Here is a 13,333-nt window from a genome sequence, read left to right as displayed (position 1 = left end):
CGGTTTTTACTTCTAGCGTTTTATTAAAATGTTTTAGTTGGGTTTTAGTCAACGATAACTTGTTTGGACCACCACCAGCAATATGATTCTGTTTCAACGTTATTGTTGCCCCACATACACTTGCGTTTTTTGATTGTAATGTTTTCATCAGACCGGCAGTCAGAGTAACATTAACGTGACTATATGACATTTTTATAATAACGCGGTTGATCTAATTGTCTACATGTTTAGAGAACATCACATGTTTTCCACTGTGGCATCAATAACTCTCATCCGTCCACCAACACCCTCAAGTAACATCGCTTTATCACTGAGGATAACTGTGATTGCTCTGTAATTAACACCATCACCTGGGTTTACGCGAGCTCTGAAGCGTATATCAAGGACAGACTAACTAAATCAAGATGTTTCAGCGAAAAGTAATAGATTGGATAATATGTTGTAAAATCTAATTGTGATATTTGTAAGCCAGTATCTATATTTAGATCATGTTCCAAATATTTTGTCAAACGATGGTATACACGTGCAGCATGATTACTCTCAAAATCTGACAGTATGTTCTCAGATGGTTCTTGATGTCCGTTTATTTTTAAGGAAACTTCAGTAACATTAAGTTTTTCAAATATCATATGACTCTGTGTTTGTGAGATTAATCGTACGGTTTCTTGAAAGGCAACAAAAATATGTCGTGGTGCAGAAACACCCTGCTGTGATGCTATATGCCATGTGAATAAACCATTAATGTTACTTTGAATACTATCTGTAGTTGTTGTCAACCATGATAACAACGATTTACCACCTTAATTCATAAAAGAAAGTAATCGCTGTTCTTCAGTAACTGCAGGAGTCATTACCGGCATCCACAACGAAAGTTTTGTCAGTGTTACTTTCCCAGCATCACCCACAGGTCGCCAGATAGCATCATCGTCAGTAGCTTTTCTAACAAGCACAACTGTATGTCTTGCTCCAAAAATTACTTTTCTAACATCTCTACAAAAAATCCAAATATATGTGACAGCGGAATTGCACATAAAAATCTTCTACGATTTCCACTCAACAATAATTTACTCGCTGTAAATCCTAAATTAAATTCTGTATTAGCACCATGAACCACCGGCCATACGTCAGCGTCAACGGCGACGGCAGCGTTTCTAGGTCGTCTTATAACGTATTGATCACTGTTGGGAAAATCAGAATTATCCTTGGCAAACATCATTGATGGACCAGCTGATTTTGTATAGTCATCACAATATCTTGCCAAGCCTATTATTGTTGTTGCTACATCAACATCTTTTTGAATCGATTCAATATTTTTTCCGTCAATCATATACGTAGCACTGTCAAACAATGCCATTATTCCATTATGAACAAAACCAACTTTAAGCATATGCTGTATCATCTGTTTTTATAATTTCACCTTCTACTTCAATAAACGCTTCAGCGGGTAAAAAATATCTACTTGTATCTTGAATCTGTAATTCAATTCGTCCACGCTGATCCGGATTTCGTGCGTCATAATAATAACACTGAAAATCGCGAACCGATTCGTTTTTAAGAACCGGTTCGTCTATGTCAAACGCTGTGTCGGATTCACGTTTAAACTTTTTATTATAATTTTTTATCTTTTAAAACGAAGACCACTTCCTGATATTATAATTGTATTTATTTGTTCAGTCCCTTGATTCATCAGCGCTGCTAGTTTTTGATTTGCGGCTTGATTTATTACTTTACTGACATTTGCGGGCATCACCTCAGTGCTTGGCAATTTGGCCGGAGGTGGTTTTCGTTGTATTAATCTCGCTAGTCTATCTTTGATTGCCAGGAATGCCTTACCAGCAAGATCACCAATAGCACCAGGAGCTTTATCACTAATAACACCAATAGCTTTCATGGTTAATTGTTTTGCAATTGGCATTGCTTTGGGAGCTATCCTTGTGAATAACCCCCGAACAACAGCACCAAGTCCATTTCCGTAAGTCGTCCTATATACTGGTAATCGTGAGTTTACCGCCCTGACCATGATTTGTCTACGATGAGAATTGTGTACGATCATTTTTATTTAATTATTTATTTATCTAACAACTAGTCACTGTCCGCGATTTCATCGATGAGTTCCAGGTAAATATTGTGGTCCATGATACCACCTTGAAATAATCGTCGACAAGCATCAGCTGCTTCATTAATTATTTCCGGAGAATTTTTTCCAGCTCGTTTTCCTCCTATGAGAACTTCTAGTCGTTGTACATCCTCGAGGATATTGTTAGAACAAACAAGACCACTTCCCAAACCACTACCAGTAGCTCCTTCTTCTGTTGTTTCCCCGCTTTTCTTAAACAGTCTTAAGGGTGATCTTTCCACTTTTGCCCTTTTAAGTTCCGACTGCGGTGAGGAAGATTGTTGTTGTTCTATCTGTTGCAGAGGTGGAGGAGGTTGATGCTGGGAGAGTTGTTGTTGTTCTATTGGTTTACACTTTCTTTATAAAGTCTCTGCATTTCTTCAAGAAGACTTCTATATTCTAAGTCATCATCTATGGCTTGTTTTTTGTTTCTATATATGCGATATATCCATTTAATAAGATTATCATCATTTACCACTTCATAATCAGGGTGTGATATTTTAGATTTATTAAACATACTAATCAATATTTTTTCAGGTAATTTTTCTCTTTTAGTATTTCTAATATTTTCAACAAAATCTTCCCTAAATGTTTTAATTAATTCAATATTTTCTCTTATTGATTTAGATTTAAGTTCTTTTTTCACATCGGCGACTTTAGTACGAATTTTTTCAATACCCTCAAGTAATTCTTCCCCGACAGGAGGAGGCTGAGCTGCAGCTTTATCAGTTGGAAGTGCCCGTAAAATCCTCTTTGTTTGTTTAGTTCTCCGCTGATATTTTTTCAGTCTGCTCAGCGGTTTGTTTTAGTACTGGAAGAATGCCCTTCTTCCTCTCCTCTTCATCCTTAACATCCCCCATATAGCTTTTTCAGTAATCGCTGTTACGGGTTTAAATAACTGTTCTGTACCTGTTGCAAATTTAACTTGTGCTTCTTGACGTTGTTGTAGTTTTTCTCTGACGGAATCACGAACAGGAATATATTTTTTGATTGCTTCTAGTCGCTCTCGAGCTAATTTAGTGGTATATGATTCTCCGATGTTTGCCATTATTGATATAATAATGTTTTAATTCATAGCAGCAACGAGGGCGTGGGCCTTGATACAATTTTTGGATGATTAGCAGCAGGGAGGGCGCGACCTCATCCTTGGCACCGAAGCGATCGCCGACTTTTCTTCCTACAATGTCGTGATAAAAAAAAACTTATCAGCGATATGCTGGGTAAGTCTAAGTTACCAGGTGAAATCTCGATTTTTGAAAAAAAATTGCGACTTTCGCGGAAGGCTTTTTTTGCGAAACGGAGAGTGAACCAATTAGAGGCTGTTCGTCCTCCCTTCTGCTTAGGTACATACACAGCTGCCTGTAGTAAATCTTAACATACATAATAGTTACAGCATCTAGGTTTAAAGCGTTTCGGAGAGTGGTTGTTGTTTGTTTAAAACAATTTCGCTATGAACTACAGACTGTTCAATAGGTTGACACCTCGAATAAATTATAACATTTTCTCGCAAGATTTACCATTACGTGGAAGATTCCATGCGTGCGTTCCGATAATCTGAAAATGTCAGGTGTATGCAGATTCCGTATAAAAAAAATAATATGATGACAGCTAATGCTGTTTCAGAAGATGAAAACTGAATATAGTTGCTAGTTTCATTGAGAGAGTTTTATTTCTCTGCATGTTATTTCAAGGTGTGTTTAAAGATGACTTAAATAACAATACATTTTCATATTACACTTAGCGAATTGTCTGGAAAAATTTAGTCTGAGTTTGTTATTAGTCTTACAGCAAATTCTATCCCATCCAGGTGAAGTCGATACATAAGTACTATCGACTGAGATCAACCCATAGACAACGGACATCACATTCAAACATTTTTATTTATTGTCTTCGTAAGCTGATTTGATACACATGTTAAACAACAAAATAGAACAGAAATCTCGTATGTGAAGAAGAATATAAGTTTGCAAAGGTTAAGTTTCACCAAAGCTGAGCTTAGTTCAGAAACTTGTCTGTTGTCGATCCATGTCCTTCGACGAACTCGAATCTGGCTGAACTTCACGTGGCCAAATTGATCATATAAATTGTACTGAATATCTTGCGCGACGTGTCTCGTATGAAAAAGGAAGTAAAAATAAGGTGACTACACGGGGACTCAGTTTCATTCTCCAAAGAATTGGGCTTTAGAGATTTCACAGAGCTGAAGAGTCTTTGGAAATTTGCACATTTTTATATATTGTCACCTGTGCGAGGAACGAAGACTATATTTGTTGATTGATAAAATTGTGCACGGAAATAGTAATGAAAACTTAATCTGTGTAATGTGAGTAAACCAATCTTATGCTTGCCGATAAGACCATTTTCTAGTTTTCGTTGATTTTTTACCTACTTATTTATAGTTATTCTTGCATTTACATGCTTTTCAAATAATTGTAATACATGTACCTTAAAGTTATTTAAATTACGTAACCATTCAACGTGTATACGGCAGCAACTATTACGTTGTACCATTGTTTTAGCACATTGAACTAGAATGATTGGGTTCAAGGGTAGATCAGTACAAAATATAATTCATATGAAAATGTAGACATAAGTGATGTTTGGTGTAGAGTATTGTCTCACTGTGCCCCTTTTGAAAAGTTTAACCCACTAAGATTTAAATGCACTTTGATCACGTGGCAATTTACTCCCGATCGCGGGTTTGCTGTATGCGGTCAATGTGCTGGCTGGGTGGACATTTGACATAAAATGTATACGTCACCAATCGCTATACCTGGATGCGAGAATGATAACTACCTTTATTTTATTTCTGAACCAAACTTCGATATATTTAAAATGTATATTGTGCAAGTATGTAGCGCATTCTTTCCTGAAGAGAAGAAGGCTCACGTGTCGCATTACAACACTTTTCTATGGTTGTAATCGACATTGTCATTCTTTGACATTAAATCCTACCGCTACAGTCACCCTAGGAATAGCAAAAGGAAACTAAAGTTCCTTTCTTCTGTTTATTCTAGCACCATGCAACGATTATTGAACTAAATATCTGCGGTGTCAACGTCATCCCGGGCACTATCTTCATCTGATTCCGCAAACTGTTTTGGGGATTAGCTTAATGCGTTATAAAATTGGCTTCAAGTCGTATGAAGGTTTAATGCAATTGAATTAGGAAGCGTAAGATTTGCTGAAGCGCTTTTACTATTACCTTTACCAACAATCTTTGCCATAATAAAACAACAAAATATTACATAACCTTGTTGTCGAATTCTAAATGTATTATTTAGTTAAAATCTTCTCTCATATGCAACACCAGCTTCTTTTCAGCGCATGGTAGAAGATAAAGTTAATATTACTAATTACAGCATTAAAATTATATAATATAGTCAGGATGTTGCTCATGTTGCCATGAGCTCAAGCACTAACACTTTAGCTGTAATCATTAAACATTGTATATACCGTTGTTCCATCTCTAGTGGCCATAACTTAAAAGGTCTGAACTGAATGGAAATGTTTATGCACCATAATCATCCCATTGCATGACATAACCGGTAGCCTCACTATACATTGTGCGACTCATACGAATGGCCAAATATCTTGTCCGTCCCGTTTACAAGTTACAATACATAAAACGTAACAAATTGCAAGGGATACTTTTCACTTCTTTACAATCGAATTATTACAGTATTTTCTTTTGAAACGTCTGCTGAAGACGGACTTATTTGAAAGCATAATATGTGTTTGTGCACAGCAATAGTAAAATGGTAAATGTACTCTGACCATGAAGAAAACAACAAGACCAGAGATAGTAATTATTTCGGTGATTCTATGATAGTCAGTGTCAAGTTAAATTAACAGTTGAATACATGGACTGGAATCGTTCAAATGAGAGAACATCATAATTCAGCTTTAAAGAGAACGTTAATTGAAATATGGAAACATTTATGACAAATGTTGCATTTATATAACTTAGCTATGAGCTATGAAAACTGCAGCATTACAGGGTATAACTAGTAATCTACTGTGCTCGCTTTGAACATATCCTGGACAAAATTATCTCTATATACTGATAATGATATTTTCTTAATTATTCAAAATGTTTTCTGTAATTGTACATGAAGCATATATTTGTAGTAGCAAACACCATTAGAGATTAATTAGCTAGGTGATCATTTCAAAATATAAATTACAACAGATCGTGTAATCCATAGAAAAAAATACACCAGCTTGTATAATCCAACGAAATAATTAATAAAGTCAGCTCGTGTAAATATACTTATATATATAATAATAAATTACATCAGCTAGTGTAATACATAGATATAATAGTAAATGCTTGCTCATTTGTATGCATTTTTAGTGAACAATTGACGTCGGCTAGCAGATTAAGCACGTACTCCAAACTAGTTGTGGGTAAGAGATTGCTTCAATGTGACCGAGAGTTCTAACCTTAGAATAGTAAACATTCCACGTAAGGCCTCATCGTTATCCCAACCATTAACTCATCATATAGGAATCGTATTTTAAATATTACATACTGCTTTTGTGAACTTAGTCATTTTTGGACAGTACTATTATGACAAAGGGTACATCAAAACCGTTGTTGCAGTGCTCTTCACTGTCGATTCTTTGATTTCCTTAGCATTAAGACAGTACGCATATTAAATTGATTTTAAACTGAATTTATTTGGATAAGTTATCATAGAAAGCAGGCTAACACGTTTGGAACAAAATATACAGTGGCTTGAGAAACAATCTTGTCTTAGTTTAATTTACGTCCTCTTTAACAATAATATTTTCCTTAAATTTACATTTAGCATTACATTTCTTAGCAACTTTGAGAAGAGTGTCTATGTGTATATTGAAGTCGAACTCTTACATGTCATCAAATCTTAGCTTTCTTAAGTTATAGCCTAATCAAAACTATTATAAATTGCCGGGATAAAATTACGTTATATAGTTATATTTTAACTCATGTGACCACAAACACCAGTTCTCAAACGCTGTCACCACGACACTTTTGTCATGCACTTAGTCATTGGCACAAAGACAACCTTACAATATTGCTTTACTATTGTACATATTGTCGTTCTATTTTATCCATAAGTTATCATCAGTGTCATTGCACATGCCAATCAAATGCACCTATTTCAACTGTTATAAAATAACTCACAATATTAGAAAAAAGTATGTATGTTCTAGTAATTATGCTTGCAAAGAAGAAATCAGATACATTAGTGAAAATATTTTTAGAGACATTATAGTTGTGGCCTTCAAAATGACGAGTTGACTGTATCAGTTTGATTGCTCTAAAGAAATTAAGAGCATGGTTTGCGTCCAGTATCAAACTTGTAAGAACTAGGGTAAATTAATTTTCATCTCATGTCAATGATATAAAGACTCTTTGAAACACATCGTCGATAATTCACTAAATGTCATATTACTTCACGAAATTAAACTTTCCCGTTCCAACGAATGCATATTTTGTCGTAGTGTCTATCCTTTAATGTAAAACGCGTGGCCACATTATGCTAAACAATATTAGCCCGCAAAAATTAAAGTATGAAAACTACAATGATTTGTCCCACAGTTGTATCCTATCCCAAATTCTCTTGACTACCTCCAGAAAAATGCAGTGTTCATTGAGAAAAATAATCATTAGGGTGAAAAGTGAATCACCCAAGAAAAATATTTAAAGAACGGCTGTATACATTTTCTTCCAATCTTGTTTCTTAATATTAATCTGAGGAACTCTTATTTGTCTAGGTAATTATTGTTTAGATTCTCAATAATAATCAAATTAGTTCTGCGTCCGATTTTATTAGTTAAAGTTTAGTTAAATAAAATGTTCGAAGAAATGGACGTATAAACAGCAGAAAATTCAGATATATTGGACAGTTGTACGACTGAATAACGTTAAACAAATGTATAAAAATAAATAGGGGATTGAAGAACTATATGAATTTACAAGATAATTTAAAAAATGACCAGTAAAAAATGATAAGACAAAAATAATATACTCTTATATTCGCAAAATGAAGTTTCATTTCGAATGTGGACATTATAACAAAGGTGAAACAAGCAAATATATGTCCACCAGCATCGGTGAACGTAAGCATAGCATGACATCTTGTTGCTATGCATAATAAAGTGGCCTTGTCTTTCACGGCTACGTGTGTCATCAATCTGTCTTAGCTTCTAGAAATCAGTAAGGAATTCCAACTGCTGAAAACACTTTGGTTCTACACCAGACACGTCACCGGTGTCACATACTCTCCTTGCAATTCCTTGTTCTGATATAGACGGCATATTTTCCTTGCATATGTGTGAGACTGCTATCCTCATTTCATCACCAACGAAAATGTATGACATATACCAGGTACTCGAGAAGATGGAACCCAGCTCTTGGCACTATGAGCAATGATCTCTTTGTACGGAACTAAACTAATTAGTGTTGTAAGTTTTATTTGTGTAAGGAATACTCATTATGTGTACAAGGGCATATAAATGACTCTAAATGCATCCCTTGAAACACATGAGGTAGTTTGCAAGACACTGCACCTAACACGCCTACCAGTTCTAGTTCTTTTTCATCCATATATCACATTCATCATTCGGTGATTATTGCTTGTGTAACGTAGTCCATCAAGTATCGCTTAATTCCGAGAGCATCTGGACAAATTTACCTGCTGTGCCTACGATATAAAATGTTCTGTAGTCCATAGAGAAATTGTTAGAAAACATACCCAAAAATGACCTAAACTTTTGTGTTTTAAGCAACAATACTTTTGACTTCAAGAACTATAATCATAATAAGGGATCGCAATTTTATCAGATCAGATAAACACATATTATGTCACTTGCGTATTGTGAATGTTTGGTCATATCAATACGCATAAAGAACAAACAAGGACAACTGTTCACCTCTGGTCATATCATTGCTTATAAAGAACAACAGAGGACATACTCTATAAGCTATACTCATAGCAGTGCCTACTACAAACAGATACATCAATCAACAATAGCCGCAGTCGGTAAAAAAGATTTGTTGTATTGTCTCGACGCAAACATGTTAGTGAAAATTAGTGGCTTGTCAGGTATGATGAAAATATTTATGTTTGCTTCTGTTATTTTATTGATTCATGTAAAAACAACAGTAAGCAAAAACTAATTGAATAACATCTTTCGTACTTATAATATACACCTATCAAATATATTTTAATCCTGGTTCCAGCATAGACAAGATGCACATCTGCAAAAGGAAGTGTTGTTTTGTGAATAAAGTGCTTTTTGTAATTTGATACTATAATTGTACACTCCGTTATTGTTCATTTATTTTTAACAAACTCTTTATTTTATTTCATCTGTTAAGTTATATGCTGCGTAAATCGCATATTTCATTTATGTTATTTTCCTTATTCGTTAGTTATGTGTCCTCTCCAGTTAAAAGATATTAATGGACTGGTATCGTGATGCACAAATATATTGTGGGGCAAAGAAAAGACTTTCGGTCTTTATTTGTCTCATAAGAGTACTGTAAAATTGTTTTGGTCCTATTTTGATCACTCACTAAATACACCACATGATGCAAAGAGAGTCTTGCGAATATTCCAAATCAGAAGTCCATCTATTTGCTACGCCACCGGCGATGATGACGGTGAAAAGAAACCTAATGAATACAAATTTTATTTATTAGCTTTCGAAAGATATAAAATTAATTGTTTATACTATTATATTATTTAAAACATCCCCATTCCATGTTTAAGATAAGACCAACAATGACGAGGAACGTCAATAAGTGTGACCCACCAAATATCTTAAATTAACCAATCCAACGGCAGATCAAAGTATAAATGTTGCGGTCCAATAAGTAGCTATTATACATTTAAAACGAGACTTGTAAATATAAAGATAGATTAAATAAAATAATTTTATGGCTAACATACTAGAAACATAAATCAAAATCGAGTGTGCGTACAAATGAATCGTACACCTAACATATCAGAAACGTGGCACAAAATGCATTGTGAATAAAAATGAATCGTACATCAAGTATAATAGAAACATGACAGAGGATCTGGTGTATCTTAAATAGTAAAATCTGCATTTTGTTTTATTTATATGCCATGCTCATATATTTAAAGTGTGACTCAGAAACTATTGTGCGAGAAAAAGAGCATTAGGTTCGTCTCCAGCAATGCTGCCCCAGAGACCACCGTTTTAGTACTGAGTTGGACATTTTAGAAAACATTTAAGAGAAACGTAAATAGTCATCTTTTGTGCATATATTGGCAATTTGTAGCACAATATGTACAGAAGGTTTCAAAATATATATGTTTTTGTTGGAAAACTATATTAAAATGTTCCAATTTAAATGGCTAAAAATATGGATGAAAAATGTTCCTTTCATGCTACTGAATCAATTTAAAAACACCCGAATTTGCTATATAAATACAATTAAGATATATATTATTATCAATAAATGTCCAGTTTAAATTAATGATATTTAAAAGAAATTAAACTGAGTTTGAAACTTTTGCAAATGTGAATGAAATAATTCGAAACAGGAAACAAAGCAGCTGATAGATATTATATTAAAAGAATTGATACTGAAAGTCAGACACCTTAACATGTTGATGATATTCTTATTATGATATCGTCCTAAGTTACAATGACGGAAAATTCATTTGAAATCGGAATAAAAAGTACGGTCAGATTAATGCAATCACAAGTGTCCTTTGAAGCAGTCTTTAAAAGCAGTCCTTTGAAATGCACTGTATCCAGCAAGGGATCACGTTTTTCAGGGATTGATTTTATAAATATATATATATCTGTTGTAATTTTTTAATTATCAGTATCGCCTAAATCGACCCTTTATTAACGTTCTCACTGTTTATTTCATTGTGCCTTGTTTAATTCTGTTTGTTGTAGCAGAAATATATACCAATGTATATTTTGTATGCCATGCAAAGATTGTATTCATTGAACGTGAACCGATTATTGTTTTGGATAAAGTGATTTATTTTATTGTGGGCCTCTCCTTTCACTTTCATATGAAAGGACACGAAAGGACGTTCAGGTCCAATATGTATATTGCGAGCTCGCCTTCCCATTTATAGCTTCAAAGTGTGCTGGGATTTTAATAGTACTCAGTTATGCAACTTTTCAATCGTTCGCTGCTGGATTAAAGTCTTGCAATTGCTTCAATATCGACTTTGGGAATGTTGACGGAAGACCTACTGACATATCCAACAGCTTCTTTAAAAGCAGGTTTCTGTAGCTATGGAAACGATTAAAGTGATGCATGAGAAGAAGAGTTACTACTAGTTTTCATTTTTCTCCCGACATTGCATTATCTATTGCGTTAAATATTTAGTAGATGTCCATGCAGACCTAAAAGCATGGATTGTCTTGAGGTAGATCTTATTTTTGTTGTCCCCGCGGCCGACAAGATCCCCTGTAAGGAGAACGGATACCCTAAAGCATTTCTTGTATTCGATTGCCTCGTTCGGTGTGATGTTCAATAAAGATATCGTGTTCATTACTCATTTCAACATTTGTTGCAAAGTAACACTGAAGACGTTTGGAAGAGAGAACTTTCCTTTTAGCCACTTGCGCCAGATACATAAAACAGTCACACTACAACATAAAAAAACCCAAATGTTGCTGTTTGAGGTGATTAATTTATTTTATATTATTTAGTTTGCTCAAGTCTCAACATTTTACGATCTTCTGATTGTTTTTAAACGTTTGGGTTCATATGATATTTTTTGTATAAGTTCCTGTGAAAGTTTTACACGTTGCATCCGAATATTAAGTCCATATGGATTCTATCTTCTACGAGAAGTTGACATTTGTCAGGTGGTTCATTCTAAACTTTGTTTTCATCTTGCATGTTTTCTTTCATTTTTGCAAAGAAAAATTTAAAGACAAGTAACACATATAAAAAACAAAATGTTGATGTTTGAGTTGATTCAGTTTATTTACACTATATATTTTCTTCAGGTCTCAGCATCTTAAATGTTCAAGTTCTCATGTTATACGTTTTATTTTACATTCGTGTGAAATGTTTTCCACATTTATTTCCAAGATTAATTGTATGTGGATTCTATGTTTGACAAGTTGCTTTTTCAGGTTCTCTGTTATCTTTCAGTTTTTCACAAGAACGTTTTAAGGTAAATAAACTAACAACTGAATATGAACAGAAGTCACGTGTAAGTCGATTTCCAAGAAAACAGTTGCATTGTTCAAGATAGCCAATTTGATCATTTATGAAATTGTACCAGCACACATTACTGCTAGCTTTGTTTTAACAATATTGTCTAGTATATTTTATATGCTAGACTTCATCGCCAAATATAAAAAGAGCTATGATATCTAATGCGGAAAGAAAGGGATCAATAACAAGGTGATCAGTAATATCAGTTTGATAAATGCTTCACGTTTAATTTTGGATTTCAGTCAGAGATTCTAAGAACTGTAAAGCATTATTGTGATATTTGTGAATTTCACTATGTGTTATATATATATATATATATATATATATATATATATATATATATATATATATATATATATATATATATATATATATATATATATATATAATGTTTAACTTATATTATAGTTTTTGTTGAATTCATTTGGATTAATGACATTTATTTTTTTTATTTTATTATTTAACTGGTTGGCCTGTACTATAGTAACAGTAAATGTACATCACGTTATGAAATTTGCATTCATAAAGTAAGGTCGATTGCCAAGTTCATGTTAACAATTATTTCGGTCAAGGTAGACCTAAGAATTGGGTAAATGGAGGTCACGTCAACATGACACGATCATATAAGTACATTCGGTCTGATGAGATATCATGAACACTCTATTTATTTATCATGCAAACATATTTATTATGAAAAGACAGTGCCTTGTTGAACTATTGTGAAATTATACTTGGATACTTAAAAATTTCGTTGGATTATGTGCAACATTCAAGGACATCAGTGACATTCAACGTTCACAGGATTAAGTTGAAGTAAAACTTTTGGATATTAGAACAGCGTTTCGTCATTGGCGCTAGCACCTAAGTACATTATAACATTCATTCGGACTACATTTAGATCGTTTCTGGATTATTGTGACATTGATACTACATTTAGGCATTATAGGAATTCATACATACAGTAAGCTGTATTCCAATTCTTTTACTTTGAGTTTATATTT

This window comes from Sinohyriopsis cumingii, unplaced genomic scaffold (assembly GCF_028554795.1).
Source record: "Sinohyriopsis cumingii isolate HCF-2022 unplaced genomic scaffold, ASM2855479v2 utg000229l, whole genome shotgun sequence".
Lineage (NCBI taxonomy): Eukaryota > Metazoa > Mollusca > Bivalvia > Unionida > Unionidae > Sinohyriopsis > Sinohyriopsis cumingii.
Note: the sequence above shows the minus strand (reverse complement) of the source record.